This window comes from Acipenser ruthenus, chromosome 29 (assembly GCF_902713425.1).
Source record: "Acipenser ruthenus chromosome 29, fAciRut3.2 maternal haplotype, whole genome shotgun sequence".
Classification (NCBI taxonomy): domain Eukaryota; kingdom Metazoa; phylum Chordata; class Actinopteri; order Acipenseriformes; family Acipenseridae; genus Acipenser; species Acipenser ruthenus.
Genome location: NC_081217.1, coordinates 4,598,306 through 4,616,562, shown reverse-complemented (window position 1 = coordinate 4,616,562; position 18,257 = coordinate 4,598,306). Strand labels below are relative to the sequence as shown.

The 18,257-nt window shown below is 38.8% G+C and overlaps 1 long non-coding RNA gene across 2 annotated transcripts in view; it reads right to left on the bottom strand.

Annotated features, from left to right (window-relative positions):
* Positions 1-18,257, bottom strand: part of LOC131702062 (uncharacterized) — an 80,101-nt gene that overhangs the window by 6,801 nt on the left and 55,043 nt on the right. Inside the window, exons 1-4 of one of the 2 annotated variants that reach the window (XR_009309261.1) lie at positions 16,481-16,890; positions 13,963-14,109; positions 13,269-13,365; positions 11,634-11,705 (exon numbers count right to left, since the gene is read on the bottom strand). This is a non-coding gene — a long non-coding RNA (uncharacterized LOC131702062). Of the gene's footprint in view, positions 1-11,633; positions 11,706-13,268; positions 13,366-13,962; positions 14,110-16,480; positions 16,891-18,257 lie in introns of those variants that run through there. The other variant, XR_009309260.1, reaches the window with a different exon arrangement.

The following is an 18,257-nucleotide window of genomic DNA, read 5'->3' as shown; positions in this document are numbered from 1 at the left end:
GGAAACTCTAGCGAAACTGGCAAGGAGGAAGTCAATATAAAACTCTTCACATAAAGTCCATTGAACCATGCATGGCAGACAATGTTAAATAAAGATGGTAAGTGATGTCCCGATGATATAGAACAAAATGCCATGGATAATCCTATTAACTATCATGTGGAGTAGTGGTTAGGGCTCTGGACTCTTGACCGGAGGGTCGTGGGTTCAATCCCCGGTGGGGGACACTACTGCTGTACCCTTGAGCAAGGTACTTTACCTAGATTGCTCCAGTAAAAACCCAACTGTATAAATGGGTAATTGTATGTAAAAATAATGTGATATTTTGTAACAATTGTAAGTCGCCCTGGATAAGGGCGTCGGCTAAGAAATAAACAATAATAATAATACAAGATTCCAAAACACTGCTTTAATTCATATCCCATTATATTTAATGGTGAACACCTATGGAGCCCTATCCTGAAGCAAATTCTCAGCCCACTAAGCAACACATGAGTTGCACAGGATGGAGAGGGCAGCCACTTGGAGTTGGGAAAGAACTCTAAATTATTGCTTTGTGTTTCGGGCTGAGAACATTTTCATTGGAGATATTTATATTATCACTAAATATTACTGTATTGTTATTTTACTGAATGTGTTTTTTTTCTGTCTAAATTATTTGTAATGTGCAAAGAGCAAAACAATACTATTTAATGAATGCTTGGCCAGACCTACCTCCATCAATACTATAGAGAAAGTGTCCTCAATTTGCATTTGCTATACCTGCTATACTGGGGATGGTAGAGTTTCTGCTTTACATCTGAGAGTTTTTTTTTAAAGATGCAATACCAGGAGTGCTCAGATGGTGGCAGTGCAATTAATGCCTGTGGCAATGCGCCTCGCCCCTGTGTGCATGTGTGTGTTAAGTGTTGTATGTTGCATGTGTTAATGTTGGTGTATAGAGATTGGTACACGGGATATAAACGGGTCTGTGTTTCACGTGTATTTAAAAATGTAGATTTGTATTTAGGCACGAGGAGGGCACAAATCACTTCACGTGCTGGTTAAATGTAATATGTGAGCACGGGGTTGCATGTAATGAATTCACGTGCTGGGATTCAAGTGAATAATTAATTGGTAATTGAATCCCAGCACAACAGTATATATAGACACATTTTCATTCACTCGGGGTTGAGTGTTCGAGAGTGGAGAACGGGTGAGAGAGAAGGAGAACGTAAAGTGAAGTAAAATAATAATCTATAAGTGTTTGTACTCACCGTGTTTTTGCTTGTCTCTCCGTACACCGTTTGTTAAGTGTTTAGTACGTTTTGTTTGTCTATTTATTTTGGCGCAAGTGCCGTGTCCTGTTTTGTGTTTCAAACCTTTTATTTTCTGTTCTGTTTAGTTTAATTATTAAATGCTGAGCGCAATCACGCGCTCAGCTTCATCAAAACCCCAAGTCTCTGTCGTTTTATTTCCTGGATCTGGTCTGACACCACCCACTCCGACCGTCTTTGTGACAATGCCCCACAAACCTGGACAAGACAGGTAGTGATGTAATGCAAACACAGACTACTAATTAAATAAACCACATAACGAGAAACAATTCTAGTCTTAACAGAGGCTTGGGAAGCACATCCTCAGTCTTTCAGGCACCTTGTATTCCGTGCTACATCACAAGCTGCCCAATGAATGGAGACAGACAATCCTCTGGAGGATCTTGTTATTTGTAAACTTAAATCAAATAACTAAACAAAACAAAAAAAAACCTCCTTATTATGTGAATTAGATTTGTCCCACAGGAAAAGGCAAAGGCTGTTTTGCTGTAATTAGGAGGCTGAATATGTAGTATCAGATTTAATATCGACCCTGCAAGCACATGAACACTTGATATTTTATTTTAAGAAGGTTTTACAATGGTAAACAGTATGCATATTGTCTTTACTTCATACATTTTTGCATGTTCTAGCTTTCCAGACAAAGGCTGTAACCCTACCAAACAAGTAAGAATAACACATTTACAGTGACCAAGGGTATACCAAGTTCGATGGGTTTTGAAATGTGTGCGTACATATTGCTGGATAACTTAACTCAGACTACTTTCTCACTAAATATCTTGGTATCACTGAATAGATAATTGTCCCCTCTTTAAAAGATTGCTAAGGATTTTAATGAGCAATCCGTCTCACAAGTTCAGTGGAACCCTAAATTTGATTAATTTACTAACAATGCTGAATGACTGGGTGGAGCATCTGTTCTCTTTTACCCACAAAAAAATACAAAAGTACAATATACAAAGTAGTGTTGTCCTTGGCAGTCCTGAGCCAGAAACCTATTTTTGAGGGTAAAATGAATACCCAGTCATTGGATCAGATCTGGGGTACCGCAGTACTTGTGAGAGAGACTGTTCATCAAAATCTCTTGAATAATTTTAAAGAGGAGACGATTTTCTATTTAGGGATACCAAGATATTTAGTGAGCAAGTAGTCTGAGTGAAGTTATCCTGGATAAAGCTCTACATCCCCAGCTGTGCTGCTTTCCAAGAAAATCCTGATAATAATAAACGAATCATTTTTGTGCTCTTTTTCTTTAGTTATTTCAGACACTAGTGTGAGTAATGTTCGGCAGCTATGTGAGCCGATGTATGGTATACTCTTGAACAGTTGTCGTACTGTGTTGTTACTCACTCCAGTGACGTCCAGACTACCCCAGAACGATCCAAATATAACTGCTGTGAATAAATAATTGAACATGTTACATCCATAATTCAGTGCACATTTTAAACTCTTGTAGCTTCTAACTTTTGGTTCTGTGGATGTAAGCAAGTAAAATGCATTAAATCTATTGCCCTAATGTACAGCGACAACGATACAATGGGCTACTTAGGTTAGAAAACAGCATTCCATTGGAAGAACGATGAGGCACTGAGCACCATCAGATTAGATACCACATTTTAAAAAGCTTGCTATCCCCAGAGCTTCATGTCCTTTAAATAATAAGCTGGGCTGCTTCTTTCAGGAAGCAGGATAACTCACCCTGTGTCTTACCTAATTATACTGAAAGGTCCCCAGAGTTACACACTGGACCGTGGATAAAAAGGAACATAGGTTAATTATCTTTTAAAAAAAAGAAAAACATGTCTCAATGCATTCAACTCCTGAACCCAGCCTGCAGCACAGTTCACGCATTACTTTCACTGATCATCACAGTATAAAGAACAGCTCCTGTTGGATCCGCTTGTTTGCAGTAATCGGTCACCAGTCTCACAGCGGCGCGCGCCAGCAGTTCAAACCCAACACAATAAACTGACAAAAGTTTTTCAAATGATTAAAGTGTCCAAATAACAGGCGATCGTCACGTGTTGAGATCGGGAGGGTGAATGAATTGAATGTTAATCCTGTGGTTTCACTGATTGGTTTTCCGCTCCACCTGGGACTGTCCTGTAAGACAACCTCCAGAAATTCAAACTACCCAACCTAGAGGCCATCTTCTACTTCAAGATGAGAGAGGGAGGGTGAGAGAGGAGAGGAGAGGGAGTGAGAGTCAGAGCGAGGGTGAGAGAGAGAGAGAGAGAGTGAGAGGGAGAGGCAGGGTGAGGGAGTGACAGAGTAGGATGTTGTAATACAACCTGCCCTACCCTGAGCCAGCAGTGTTGTCAGGCTTTACACTTCTTAAAATGTTTAAGAAATGCTAATTACAAAATTCCTTTTTTTTCTTCTAATTACACATGTGGTTGTGTATTATTTAATTAGAGGGTCACCCAAGATGTTTAATAGGTTGTGTTTATACAATACTTTCTAACTACACGCCTGTAATTCATCATTCAAATTAAAATCTTACACATGATGACACTGTTGCTTTATATTACATTTGACTGCATCCAAATACATTTCAATAACAGTAAAGAGCTATAAAAAAAAGAAATGTAAAAGGAAACGAATACAAAGAACAAAGCTCTAATTTAAAGAATACCGAATTTTCACTTTCATTGATTTTTGTTTTGTTTTGTAAAGAACACGTATTGATCTATGTCAAAAGAACAGGATAATCTTAAAACAAAACAAAGCCTGCATCTTTTTTTTGGCAAAGTGCATTGGACAAGCTGTATCTAATTGGATTGTAGTTCTGTTTAAACAGCAGTCATTCTGCCCCGAGTTTAAATTGGACATGACTTATCTTTCCAAGTCTTTAGTCAGATGATCAATGCTTTATCTAATACTATAGTTTTCTGTCAGGGTGATCCATTTCCCAGAAACCAGATTGCACAATGTCTCCTTACCCGATAAGGTCGTTTTTCTGTCTCCTATGTGATTCAAATTTAGAGAGGAGGTCATGTAGCTATAGTCAAAAGTGTGGCATCACCAAGAATTTTAAGATTGAGACATAATTAAAAAAAACTAAACTTAATGAACATGATCATTAAGTTTAATGATCATTTTGAGCTTTTATTTCATGTAATCAATAGTTCTCCTTTGCTGCTTTGGGATATTACTTCCAACTCTTAAGTGCAGGCTGAAAAGGATTACAAACTGTTTTTTTAATCTTGGAAGCTGTCCAATCATTAATTAACCATTTAAGATCAGTTACGGGGACCATGGCTGTCACTAGCTATGAGAACATTGATGTCGTGTCCTCTGGTGTTTTTTTGCATCATCAATGCTGATGCTCATGTAAAAATCCTGGTAAAGTACAAAAGACTCCTTCATTTTCTCTGCTGGTTTGCCGTGTAAGATAGATTTGGAGGTTGAATAGTAAATACCAATCAGTTATATAAATACTGAGCTTGAAACCTAAGTTTGACCTCGGTAGAATGGCAGCTCTGGTTACGATGCTGATGAGGACTGCAGCATAGCCACGCTACTCTGCTGGTGTGTAGAGCAATTTACTGTACACCATCAAAGACTCTCATGCTGTGCTTTAGTCTACAAGGGTTGCTGGTAGATATTTACTACCCAATAAGCTGCATTATTTCTATAGCTATTTAGGAGAAAGCAAGAAGAAAATCTATTCCAAGAACAAACAGGGTCTGGAAAGTCTACTTTTATGAGGTAACTTCTCTTCCTATCAATTATGTTCAAAATCTCTGTCCCTCAGGCAGTCTAATTTGTGTGAAGATGAGAGCACCTAAATTATATTGTGGAAATGAGTTTGAAAGCTTTACTATAGCAGCTGGCTTCTTAAGACACTGATCTGAACTGCCCAAGCCAGTCCTGAACACACACTGACATAATGTGATGTAAGAGTTAGTGTGCCGAAAAACTACTGACAGTGCTATCTCTGGACATTTTTGGTGTTTGTGACTTGTGCCTATACCCCCTTGACACTTCATTAGGACCCCTAACTCATATTGTGTTGGCATCGCCATTGAGACTAATTTGTTTCTTACTAGTTGTTTTTTTAAACAATTTTAAATCAATTTTAAATCAATTTAATCAAGTTTGACATAAACATTTGTCAGATGCATTTGAAACATGTGCGTGGATTGTTGAGTCTGTAACTTCTCAAAATTCCATTTCTATTTGGGTGGGTGTTTTTTGGAACTGATGTTGGGCAGTTGGTGCCAGAAAGTAAAGGATGACAGTAAATCAAAAAGAATGAACAATAGCCCCCAGACCCTGTGCTGAAACATCAGCGATCTCAAACTAACGCTTCACTCAGAAGTGCTGCCAGAACACTGCATGAAGAACAACTACCAGGATGGCGCAAGCACATGTTTATTTAAAATGTTTCGCATCTGATTGCAATTTGCTTTAGTAAAATGGTACCAGTTGGCAGTAGGTACCATCTAAAGCAACTGCTGCCACCATTTCAGCACACTTTTTGGGTTGACCTCGTGATCACACAGATGTGCATAAAAAGTAGTCTAGGACAGAAAATAAGTAATTTGTATTGGTTATGCTATGTTTGAAATATGTGTCTACATCTTTAAATTACAGCTTTGAATTAATGGATGATTAGGTTTCCCGTAAGTGTATTGGGGTTGACTTTTATGTAGGGGGTTACAGGAAATGAGAATGAGAGAGAAACATGAGTGAGACCTGTAAGCAAGACTAAATTGCTGCACTATCCCCTTTCACTCTACGTTTACTAATGCCATGCACTCTCCCAGTAAAGCCTTTTGGACCCACTAATACACAAGCCTTACAGTAGAATCAATCAGGCCAGAATTACAGTACTTGTGGAGAATTCTTTTTGTAGCATGTTTTTTCGACATCAGTTCTATGTTTTTTGGAGGCCACACATAGCACTAGATGAGTTCGTTACTCGTATTTGAAAATAAAAAATGAATGGAAAATGACTAACACAATTGCGTACGCCTTCCCTAAAGCCCAGTGAATGTTGTTGTCACCCAGGCAGCCAGGCAGTTGTTAAAATGGCATGCATTTCAAATAGATACTGTACGTTTGGAATAAATCAAGTAGCGCATGCAGAATGAATTTTTTCCCCCCATTATGTTATGATCAATATGTTCCAAGCTGTTACAGCGTATAATTAAATTCAATTTACCGTTTCCCAAACTTGTACGTATTTGTCATATTGACTCATTCTAGTGCCGCTGGTGAGGTTCTCTCAGGGACACGTCTGCCTGAAGCTCTAGATTTACACAGATGCTCCGGTACATATTTCACGAGATGAGCAAGATAAAACACATATACTGAAAAATGATACTTAAATAAAGGTGAGAATATGTTAACCGCGGTGATATCAGGCTGTCAACACTTGCATAACAGCAACATGAATATGACAATCAAATTAGTGAGAGATGAATTACTTAGGTTTCCAAATCACACAGCAACTCTTTTGTGGCTGTTCATCGCACAGCAGATAAAGTCTAATTTTTTTTAAATTATTATTATTTTATTTCGCACTGTTTTGTTTTAGCATCTGATGTGGAAATCCAGCGACTAAGAGGGAGGCAGTCACTCAGCATCATTTATTTTTTGTTGTTGCAGTTTTTTCTGTTTCAACAACAGCAACGACTGAGAGGAATTTAATTTACACAAACCGGAGCCGTTCAAGAATTTGCCACAATACACGAGAAGCAGGAACAGTAAGTAGTTCAAATGTTATAAAACACACTGGGCTTTATCAAGCGTCATACCCCTAGTGTCTTCCTGGGAGGGGCGATACTAGACTGTTAAACACTAAGTGGTGGCATGAGTAACTACAGAAGAACTCAACTGACCTGCTGTGCTTGACATCCTTCTGTCTATCAAACTGTATTATCACTCAAGTGTTCTACACTGTGAAATCAGTGTGGCACTAATTACATTCATCCCTGTTTTAAGCTATCAGTACGTTGTTCTTCAAATTAGACTTCATTTACTGCAGTGGCTCTTCAAAGCGAAACATTTAATGGAGTGCACTTGTAAAAACAGCAGGACTCCCGTCCGTAACTTCCTAATGACTGCAGTACCTCCAGAGTGCTCGTCCTCTCTTGTTCACATCCCTGATGATACACACATTCAGACAGTGGAGGAAGGCTGGTAGGATAATCACTCTTCTAGTGCTTATCAGAGTGTGGAACTGTTCGACAGAGAATAAGATGTTAGGAAATTCACTTTCACTTTAACCCTTGGTGAACTGGCATTGAGTATATGCTGCGCTGTTCAAACCTTGGAAGTTGGGTATTTTGGTGGCTATCAGAATTTACTTTTTTTTTTTTTAAAGATTGTTTTGCTATATTAATGACCTGTACATCTTAAAGGGCTGAAGAACAAATAATACTGGCCACAGCAACGGCAAATAATATCACCTAAAAAGGGGATATGACCTTATGTTTTGTAAAGTAAAAGAAAAAGCAAAAAGAAAAGGTGTTACTCAGAACTTCCTGTGTGTTCCAAGTGCCCAACATCATCTGACATTTGTATGTGTGCTTTGAACAACAGGATTGAGCGCTCATGCATATTCACAGCTCTGCAGATCCGCAATGTAAATAGAGAGCAGTTTGGGGATTGCAGAAATGCTTATTTATTACTAGACAGGTGGGGATGTGTATGCCCACGTCTGGCCTGATCTGCCGTGCCTGCGATTTAATCCCTTTTCCAGATTGTGGATATTGACATATTGAATTTGGAATCAAACTCAGTAGCTTATATACACCCTCTATTAAAAGGGTGCTAAGCAGTCACAGCTGGTGACAGCCCAGCAACAAGCTCAGTGCAGCAGAACGCTGTGTGCATTTGTTACTGACCTTTATGTGTGTGTGTGTGTGTACTGCAGGTGCCGGACAGATGGTCACTAACAGGACTGAAATCCAAATGCAGTCACCATTTCCCAACCAAACACATACACGTGTGCCTGCAAGTGAATTAAAACATCCTTCTGTTGATTTCCACCCTTAGCTGACCTCTTAGCAAGAGTACACAGCCCACCCAGCCAAGCAGTCAACCACCAAACAGATGGCAATCTCCAGTGTTTAGTGATTGTGTCTGTGTGTATGAGGTCTTCATAAAAAACAGACAGGAGAGCACAGGGCTGAGAGTGCTGAAAAACTAATTCTCTGTTTACCACATACCACATACTGACTGAGAAACATTCACAACGGCTTTTATTCCGTCCTGGAAAAGGAAACATTGCACTAGGCTGGACCAAAATCTTTGCATTTCTTATTTATTTATTTATTTATTTATTTAATGATAGCCTTTCGTGCTAATCCAAGACAGGACAAGTCCTAAATGCCGTTATGGCTGAACTCCTCTACCCTGATTCATTAAATTCAAAAGTGAGGAAAACTAGAATCTCCCTGCAAATGAGATATTGCTTTTCAGTGGATCTTTCCATCTATAACACCTCAGATTCTGTGCTTAATATACAGTAGATAAGGCCATGCTCAAGTGCAGACACCACTAAAGAGATGCTTTAAACAAGGTCTACAAATCAATAGGATCTGTCTTTATTGTTCCAAATAGCAGGAGAGGGGGGTAAGCAGGCGCTGGAGGGACGTGCCCGGGCTGGGTGTCTTGAGAAGAAGGAAAGGAATGGATGCTGGCTCCCTAAGGTATAATTTTTCTCAGCTTGTCAGAATTGGTAGGATGTTGGCAGGTATCTGTAAAAAACATACCTGGATCTGTTAGGCACTGCTTTACTCAGCTTACACTGAATATTTAGTAGCTTGGTTTTGCACGCTATTGGTAACATTAGACATGTGTGCTAAAGGTAAAGTGCCAGACCTCCTTTCTTCCTCGATTGTGATGCAATCAGGGACATGGGGTTAACTCTGGTTTACCTTGGAGTTGGAAATGCTAGGTATTGAGTACTAGTAGACTAGCTCTGTTTAGCTGGGAAACAGACTGTAAAACAGGAGATGTGGTTTACAATGGTAAAGAGTTAAAAAAAATTCCTCGGTCTGGGAAATTAGAAGCAAATGCTGTAGAGTATTCAGGCAGAACTTATTTGTACAAATGTTAATCCCTGGAGTGACAGACAGCCAATGAAGATAAAATAGGATTTGTTGTTGTTACTCTCAGTGGACTGTAGCCCACATCAAAAAAGCAATAAGCAATTTTGCACAATTGGCACAAGGCACCTTTCCTGGGAGTTTCAAAATAAGAGAGCCAGAATGGGACTGGTGATATTGCCCCAAACAGGGGGAAAACACATGCTCTTTGGATGAAAAGAAGACTAGCTGTTATCAAAGATAACTGTGTTAAACACCTAGCAAGGAGCAGTAAAGGATTGTAAACACACGCTAAAGAACAGACAAGCGTGACAGATCACAGTTATGGGAAATCATTGCAAAAGGGTAGCTGCAATGCAACAGCGAGCTTGATTAAAAAATGAAAGATGCCAGCATTTTCAATGTAATAACTGGTAACACACCTGCAATGTAAAGTGTAGCCACACTAGGGTTTTGGATGAGCAGCAATATCTATAGTGCTTTGGGGAGGCTTGCTGCCAAGAATGATAATATTCAATCTTTTCTATAATGAAGGCTTATAGAACAGGATCTCAGCAGTAGGCATTCTCTATTGTAAGGTGAGGATGATTTAATTTGCAAATACAAAATAGATATTTCAGTGGAAATGGGGAAGTATTGTAGGAAAAGTGAAAGGGCTGCGAATAATTTGAATGCAATATGTAGAATGTGAAAAAAAGAAAAGAAAAAAAATTGCATTGTAAATCCAAGCTGGGGAAACTATTTCTGCTCAGAATACTTTTTCCATAGCAGAATGAAGACATGGTCATATAAAAAGCGGCGTGTAATTTCTCGTGGGTTTCTTTAACATCAGGAGACTGAAGCTTGTTGTTTTTTTTCATCTGTGTATTGAATAATTGCTTTTCCTGCATGTGCTTGTTTTCACTCTCAGCAGACTGAGGTCCCCTCTCTGTTTATCTGTCTCTGTCTCATTCTCTCGCTCTCATCTCCTCAGAATATTGATGTGTTTTATCACTTTGATCTGGACTCATTCACACTCAACTCCCTTGCCTTAGACAGCTCTTCTCTCTACACCACTCAACAACACCGTCTCTGAAGTCCATCGTAATAAACATCTTCTACGAGATAATAGAAGTAAAGAAGTAATCTGATGCAGCTGGTGTTCAAATACAGCAGCTAACAATTCCTTTTATCCGTGTACATCAGTATGCCATACCATTGAGGCTCTGATATATATGGGTGCAGCAGGCAGCTCCTTTCTAAACCAGCACAGATAACGTGCCCATAAAACACTGCAAATGAATCTCTTTCTACACAGTGCAGGGACAACAGCAGTGTGTCATACAGCCCTGGATGCTTCCATTGTGTTAGCCACCTCACTGTCGAATCCTGTTTTACCATTCATAATGCATGCCTTGACCACGCTTTATATATTAACTGAGCAACAATTACTAGAAATGACTGTGCAATCAATGAGGTAATTATGTGTTATTTCCTTCTGTTACACACAAATAACAATGATTAGTTTAATGTTAGGACTGAGGCTAGGATTAGGGTAATAAAGTGAAATATTACAGAATTACATGGTCATAATATAAAGTACCCGTTTAAACCCGTTTGTTACAAAGAGCTGTTTTTGGCCCTACTTAAAAGACACAAGTACCACAGCACTACAAATCTGAAAAGTTCCTCAGAGTCTGTTTGCCTTGTTCCTGTATCATTCATGTATATGTTTTTTATTTAAATTTACCCCCTTTTTCTCCCCGATTCATTTCCCTCACAGCAAAAATCCCCACAACAGTGCGAGAGAACTGAAGGTCAGTGTGTGTCCATGCCTTTGTGTCAATTTTAATAGCTTTTAGTATCTGACCAGGCTTTAAGCCAGGTCAGATACTTTCTTTAAAGTGTCATGCTGCAGAGTTGTACTGACAGGAGTAGCCATTACCTGAATCTTAGACATTCAAACGAACAAAAATAGGAGATTGAGGGGAAGGTGGCACTAAAGCAAATGAAAGGCATAGAAATTTGATTTGGAAACTTGAGCAATCACTCCTATAATAAGGAAATTCATGTCTGATAATGCTGTCGAGAACCAGACTGCTGATAGCTGTGTCGAAATGTCAGAATCTTGAAGAAATGACATGTCCCTGCAATTTAACATTCACTATAAACTACTGAGTGAGGAAAAGCAATTACAGAAACATGAATTGGAAATATTCTAAAGTGTCTATTGTCTATAAGAAATAACACTTCTTGAACAGACTAAATTATCACTTACCGTAATCTCGCAGATTTCCAAGATACAAAATGGGATTTTTTTTTAACTCTTTCCAGGATACAGCAGACACTACTGCAAAAAAAAATAAAACTCAGTTCAAGGCTCCATTTATAAAATGGTTATAAATGTGTTATAAAAGTTTGTATTATTATTAACTAGGAATAATTGCTTATAACAATTGCAGTTCAATGACTTGTTGCTAGTATAAAGCTTTATGTTGTTATAAAGTAACTCTTATACATGTCTTAGTTACATTTTCATGTACACCTATATTTCTCACCAATACTGTTTATATTTAACATGCTTTAAATAACACATTTATATATGTGTTCCTGATTGCTGATATATATATATATATATATATATATATATATATATATATATATATATATATATATATATATATATATATATAAAATGTAAACTGTGCCTGTGAAGTAACTATTTGTAACTGTAATTACTTACATTTTGTCAAAGTAATAAGTTACTGTAACTAGTTACAATTTTGTTCAAGTAACTTGTACCAGTAACCGAGTACCTTCTGCAATTTAAACCCTTTATCCTAATTGAAAGAAAAGACACTTTAGTGAGAGAGAGACCCTGAGGGTCATGATGCGTTCTGCTGAATAACTAGGAAAGCGTCTGTCTGACGTCAAATATATAACACTTCAGCTTACCAGAATACCTATTAAAATTGTCAATTTTTTCTGCATTTTTATTGCTGGGAACAGCAGCTGCATAGACATGTTATTATGCTGTTCAGAATTACATCCCCAGCTCCCAAGACAGGCCTAAAAGCAGATTGTGAAACCTTTATTAAGTGCGTGGCTCACCGTGCCTAATGAGGTTCTGGATAATTAGAAAATTCGATGGCTGCCTTCCAGCCGAAAGCCCATAAAACTCTTGTTTAATGTTGAAAAGGAAAACATTGCCATGTATTTACAATGACAGGAAGTTGTATTGGTTTAATCCCACAGACTTGAAGAGGTCTTATTAGACCTGAAGGGCTATTCATCGCCTTGAATGCAAATTTTATCTATAAAAATAAGCGGCTTTAATGTTTCCTTTCACAAATGGATGTTGTGTTTAGGATTTACTAGGGTTTACCGTAGATCCACAGGAAATAATTGTCTGCTAAGCATTTTTCCTTTTTTTTTTTTTTGACAATTCTATCTGAGGTCAGGTTTACTAAGCTTTTGTGTCAATGCAACATTTGCAGTAATGTTTTTGCAACATGCATGTATTTCTTTCTAGCTGTGTAACATTCCAGGGAAAGAAATGTTAACTTTGAACAACAGCAAAATTGTTGAGCATTACCAGTATTTGTATTCCTTTAATGAAAGTGCCCCCTAGTGTTTTTATGTTCATTAAGGTGCAGACCAATAGCGCTCCAGAATTGTGTTTAGAAAGCTTTCTGGGTCAGGTAAAACTTGCTCATGACTTCATAGTGTAGGCACCATCCTACTAATGGCACATCATTATCATCCCCAGCGGACAACCATCTGCTACATCAGCTTAGCACTTGTGCTTTCAGCGCTTTTCTGAGCTGATTCTGCCAAATATAAAGCCAATTAATGCCAGTTGTTCTGCTACTCAAAGGACAGCGATCAGAAAAAATAAATCACCGCTACTCACTACGGCTCGTAACAAATTCAAAACCGGGGTCCCCAAAGCTGAACAGCAAAGCTGTGGTTCCGTTCTGGAGTCCCACTCTGCCTCTGGTCTCTGGTCTCTGTAATTAATCACAGAGCTTTAGGACAGAATGACAAATCAATGCTTTTTCATACACTCACTTGGTTAATATTACCAGGCAGACACATCTCCCCTACAGGTCTAACCTGGAGACGGGTGGCAGTCAAACAGCCAGCTAAGCATTGTCACCACAGGCACTTTCCCAAGGCAGCAACATGGTATTCTGAAAGTAAGCGTATATTCAAAGGCAAATTATGTGAGGTTTTTTTTACTTCAAGTACTTTCATAGTTTGAAGACAACTTTATATACAGTTCACCATGTAAAATATACAGAACAATTATCTTATGTTAAAAAAAACAGGATGAAAGTGATGAGTGTAATATGGAAAATATTTATTATTAATTACATTTGGAGCCATATTTTTATGACAGATAACTAATTCATAGAGGGCTGAGACTAACTTGTGATTTTGGTATTCCTGAGTGAAGCTTGTTGAATTCAAACATGAAAGAACAAGTTTGTATTCTTTACTTACCTCTAACAAAACGGTAGAAAAAATCAAACCTAAAGTGTGATGGTTTCACCAGAGCCAATGTAATAATAAAGTCTGGAAACTGTGGTCTTAGTGATTATTACCCCTTATGCTGTTTCGTGACGTTTTCTGGTGCTGGATTGCTCAAGTCACTCGGATTTGTTTTTCTTGCTCAGCTGGCTCAGGACCACAAAAACAAGTAGAGAGCAACTTCCTGAGTAATGAAGAGAGACAGCCCACTGCCCTCATGTCTGTAGAGCAAGCACATGTGAAAAATTAAGAGAACAGTACAGAAAACTGCCCAGACACTGTCAAAAACATTCACATTTAATTTCTACCTACTAAAGGGCTTGGGAGCTGTTCACAATGAAGGGTATTCTATAGTATTGTTGATCCTGGAAGAGTAATAGAAAGAGTTAGAGTGTTACTGTACCTTATTGTAGGATCAAGGCGTCTTGTGTTCATTGACGTCTATAAGGATTGTGGTAAATCATGTCTACTATAAATGTTTCCCAATCAGTTGATGTTTAAAGTTTTCCTTTAATACGGTGTGACAGCTCCTTTAAGACACCTTATCGTATGACTCTGATCAAATAAAAAGTACACAGCGTTCTATTTGATTATTGTGTGTCAGCCTGATATATAACACCTGTCTTACTTGCTCTTTCAGCCACTGGCACTGAATCCTCAAAGCTGAATTTCTGTTAGGAAATTCATTATTAAGAAAATGAAGAGGGTACCCCTTTAACGATAAAAATCAACACCAGCGTTACAGTGCTAGACTGCATGAGTGTGTAATTGGAACTCTCATGACAAGGTTTTTACATTTGACACTTTCCACACGCTTTGTGGAAAGCATAAAATCAAAAGGCATCAAACAGAAAACATCAATAGACATAAAACAGAAAACCCACTCGTAAATATTCTAAATCGCTCCATAAATTAAAGGACATTAAAACGGGAAATGCGGTCACAAAGTAAAGGTGAATACAAACATGTTAACCCTTTAAGGATTGGTAAGGATCCTTATTCGGCCCCTGCTCTCCCTGTTTTCTCTATGGGTGGTCTCTCATTCCCAATTCACACATCTCCTTGATTTTCACAGAAGTCCGGTCCAGCCTCCCATTCACTCTGCTGTCACTGCTGTAGTACCGGTATGCACCCAATGGGAATATCAATGAGGGGGCCTCTTGCAGCAGGGTCTGTTTGAAGAGGCTTCCAAGAGTGCTTGGGAATGGGGAGATTGCTGCAGTTTAAGGTCTGTGGAAACCACAAACCCAAAAACAACCCCTAGATATCGAAGAAACAGGGGAATGAGGTGTCTCTTAATTGGGTATCGAAAAACTGGACACGATCTGCTGTTGGATGTCAAAAATACACACTCTAAACACAGGAAGATATCAGATTATAGGCGTCTGGGAACTGGTAATGGTAACCTGCTGTTGTTTTTTCATGTCTTTTAGGACCCTTTTTTAATCTGATTCCACAATGTGACATCCAGGGGGTCAAATATGGTAACTGTAATTGCACTTCTATTTTCAAAGTCATTGTTCTCTTAAAGGGTTAGTCAGTTCGGAATGCTCTGCACTGATTTTGCAGCAGGATTTCAGACAGGTTTGATGTTAGCCGTCAAGGTTCAGACTCTGTCGCTTAACTGGTAGGAGGTGGAGGTATGTTTGTATTGAATTGGCAACATGCTGACTGTGAGAGAGGGTTAGAAACACTGGGGCCAGGACTGTCCCATGGTCTGTCACTTCTCATTTCAACATCATAAATCATGAAGTTCTTTTAAGTCGATCAATTACCAAGCTCCTGACACAGAACTAAAAGATTATTGACAGAAATTGACAGAAAGGAAAAAAAAACAAACATTTTTCTACAGGGCTGTCAAAATCCATAAAATGTGTGCTGTATTTTTCTGTTACATTTGTATTGTAACCTTGGGTGTGATTCACCCTCCCTCGATTTCCTTCCTACCAATAACATCTGCTAAACCATGCACTTGCTCTCAGTCTTCAGCTTTTTGTTTTCCACCATCCTCCCCTCCTCCCCTACTACACTTTCCTCCTTTATTCTGCTGCTCCACCTCTCCCTCTTTGGGATAAGTGAAGGTCACTTCCCAACCCTAGAAGCCCAGCTGCGTCGGCTTTGTCCTCCTCCATGAAGGCACTCAACGAGACCTGACATAGAAAAACCTTTTCTCTGTGTCATTCTATTGCAATACATTGGTGTATTGGTATTTGCAATATTCTTCTTGGCACCTTGCTATTAATTATCCTGACATTTAGGAACCACATATGCCACCGCTGGGATTTTATTAGACATTTTCTAATGGCAGGTATGACAGCTGTCCCCTTTCTGTTAATGGCTGATGCTTGAACAAAAAGCCATGCTTTATGTTCAGGTTGTATTGTCAGAGTATTTCAGATATCAGTATTGATACAATAGCCTTTCCTGTGAGGTGCTCAGAGGTTAGAGCACATGATTGAAACACAGAAGATGTTAATTCGAGTGCTGTTAACCGTATTCATGTATGGGGAGGGTTGTACCCCTTTCCACTTTCCATATGGGCTCAATTATTGCTGCCGACGAAGGGTTAATACAATCTAGTTTACTGCTTACCTTGTAAACAGAGAGCCATCTAAATGAGGGTTTTATCCACAGAGGTTTTGTGACAGCTGTGAGTTTTCTTTTGCAAGAAACAGTAAATTGAGAAAAAAAAAATGATTAAAACATGCTTACTGGTTCGCCTGTTAATTCTGAATTTAAGTGAATTTGAAGTTTTTTTCAGACTAAGAAATACAAATAGGTAAAATAAAAGAATCATCCCATTATTGGGGCTTCTTGTTGGTGTTCCAATATGACCGTATTCCTTCGAGTTTAAGACACCCTCGAATTTAAGACGCAGCCCAATTTTACCACCTTCAATTTGAAGAAAAAATAAAACTTTAAATAAATGTGCATTTATAAGATACAACCTCAGTTACACTGTTGTATCGTACAAAACTGACACGAAACAGTGTTGTTGTAGATTAACCACGGAGCTCGTTTACTGTGCTGCGTACTACAGTACTTAAGATGGCGTCTCTGTCGTACGCACACCACTCACTCACTTATGGCATCACGCATCCCAGCAACAGCAAGCACAACACAACACTCCACGGCATCAGGCAACATGTAACCCAGCAACCACAACAGCACTGAACATTGCTTGGCATGTCGAAAAATACAGGGTCTGATCAGCATTTCCAATCTGTCCAAGCTGGTACTGTTTGTTAGAAATGCTGAAATTGTAAACGTTTCTCTTGGAATTCCTCAGGAAGCTTGGTTTGTTTTTTCTCAGCAGTGTCACGTTGCTGCTTGTGTATTCGGACAGACGCCTTTGTTGTCTTTTCTTGGCAGTCAGTCACGTTGCTGTTTGTGTACTTGGGTAGTCACGTCTTTTGTTTCCGATTTTAATAGACGCATCACTATACTGCACTCGAATTTAAGACGCAGGCTATTTTTGAAAAGCAAAAAATGGTTAAAAAAGCACCTGCAGATAACAGAATGTAGTTAAATTATTATACCGTCTCCTTACTCCTGTACCACTGTGATAACAATGCAATACAACTGTCAAGAAGTGCTGTTACTGTAGCAATTTCGCTCAAGTCGGGTTGCGGTTATTACTGTCAATGCTTCATCCACAATAAATAGTAGAAGAGAAAGTAAGCCTGGTTTAGAGATTTGAATCAATTTTTCCCAGACCCTGATGATCTTAACTAAGGTAGTCCAAGACTAGTGATATTCGGGGAGCGTCACATGACCTGATTGCAGTTAGATCATTCAAGCTACAGCACAGGAAGTGATATCATACTAGGAAGTAGCAGCAACTTATTTCTGTACAGTTGTCTTTGAAACATCTGCATTTCACATATAAAACACAACCAAAGAACCAAGAGCCAGTGACAATGCTGCTGATTTTAAAACTATGGTTAGCACTTCTTTAAGGGTAAGCAGATGCTGCAGTGTACACAGTGGAGCCCTGAGTCTCACTGGGACGCATACACACACAATGGACCAGCACTTCCATTAGCCCAGCATGGTGTTATAGGGTGTTAAAGGTGCCGTCCATCAATTGAAATGTTAAGACAAGGTCTACCAAGATCCACTTTGCAGATATTCAACTTCCAATTGCACCATTTCAAAAAACAGCAAGCTGTTAATTGCTACTCATAGTGTCCTGGCAACATTTCAGTATAGGTCGTTTCCCTCTGTACTGGCCAGTTCAATACAAAAATCCAAACCCTGAGTACCAGAGACAGGACACCCCTACACTTAGATAAGAAATCTCAGTGGTTCTATTCTGCGAAACAACCATCTAAACACTGGAAAACAATGGAACACAATGATGCATTAT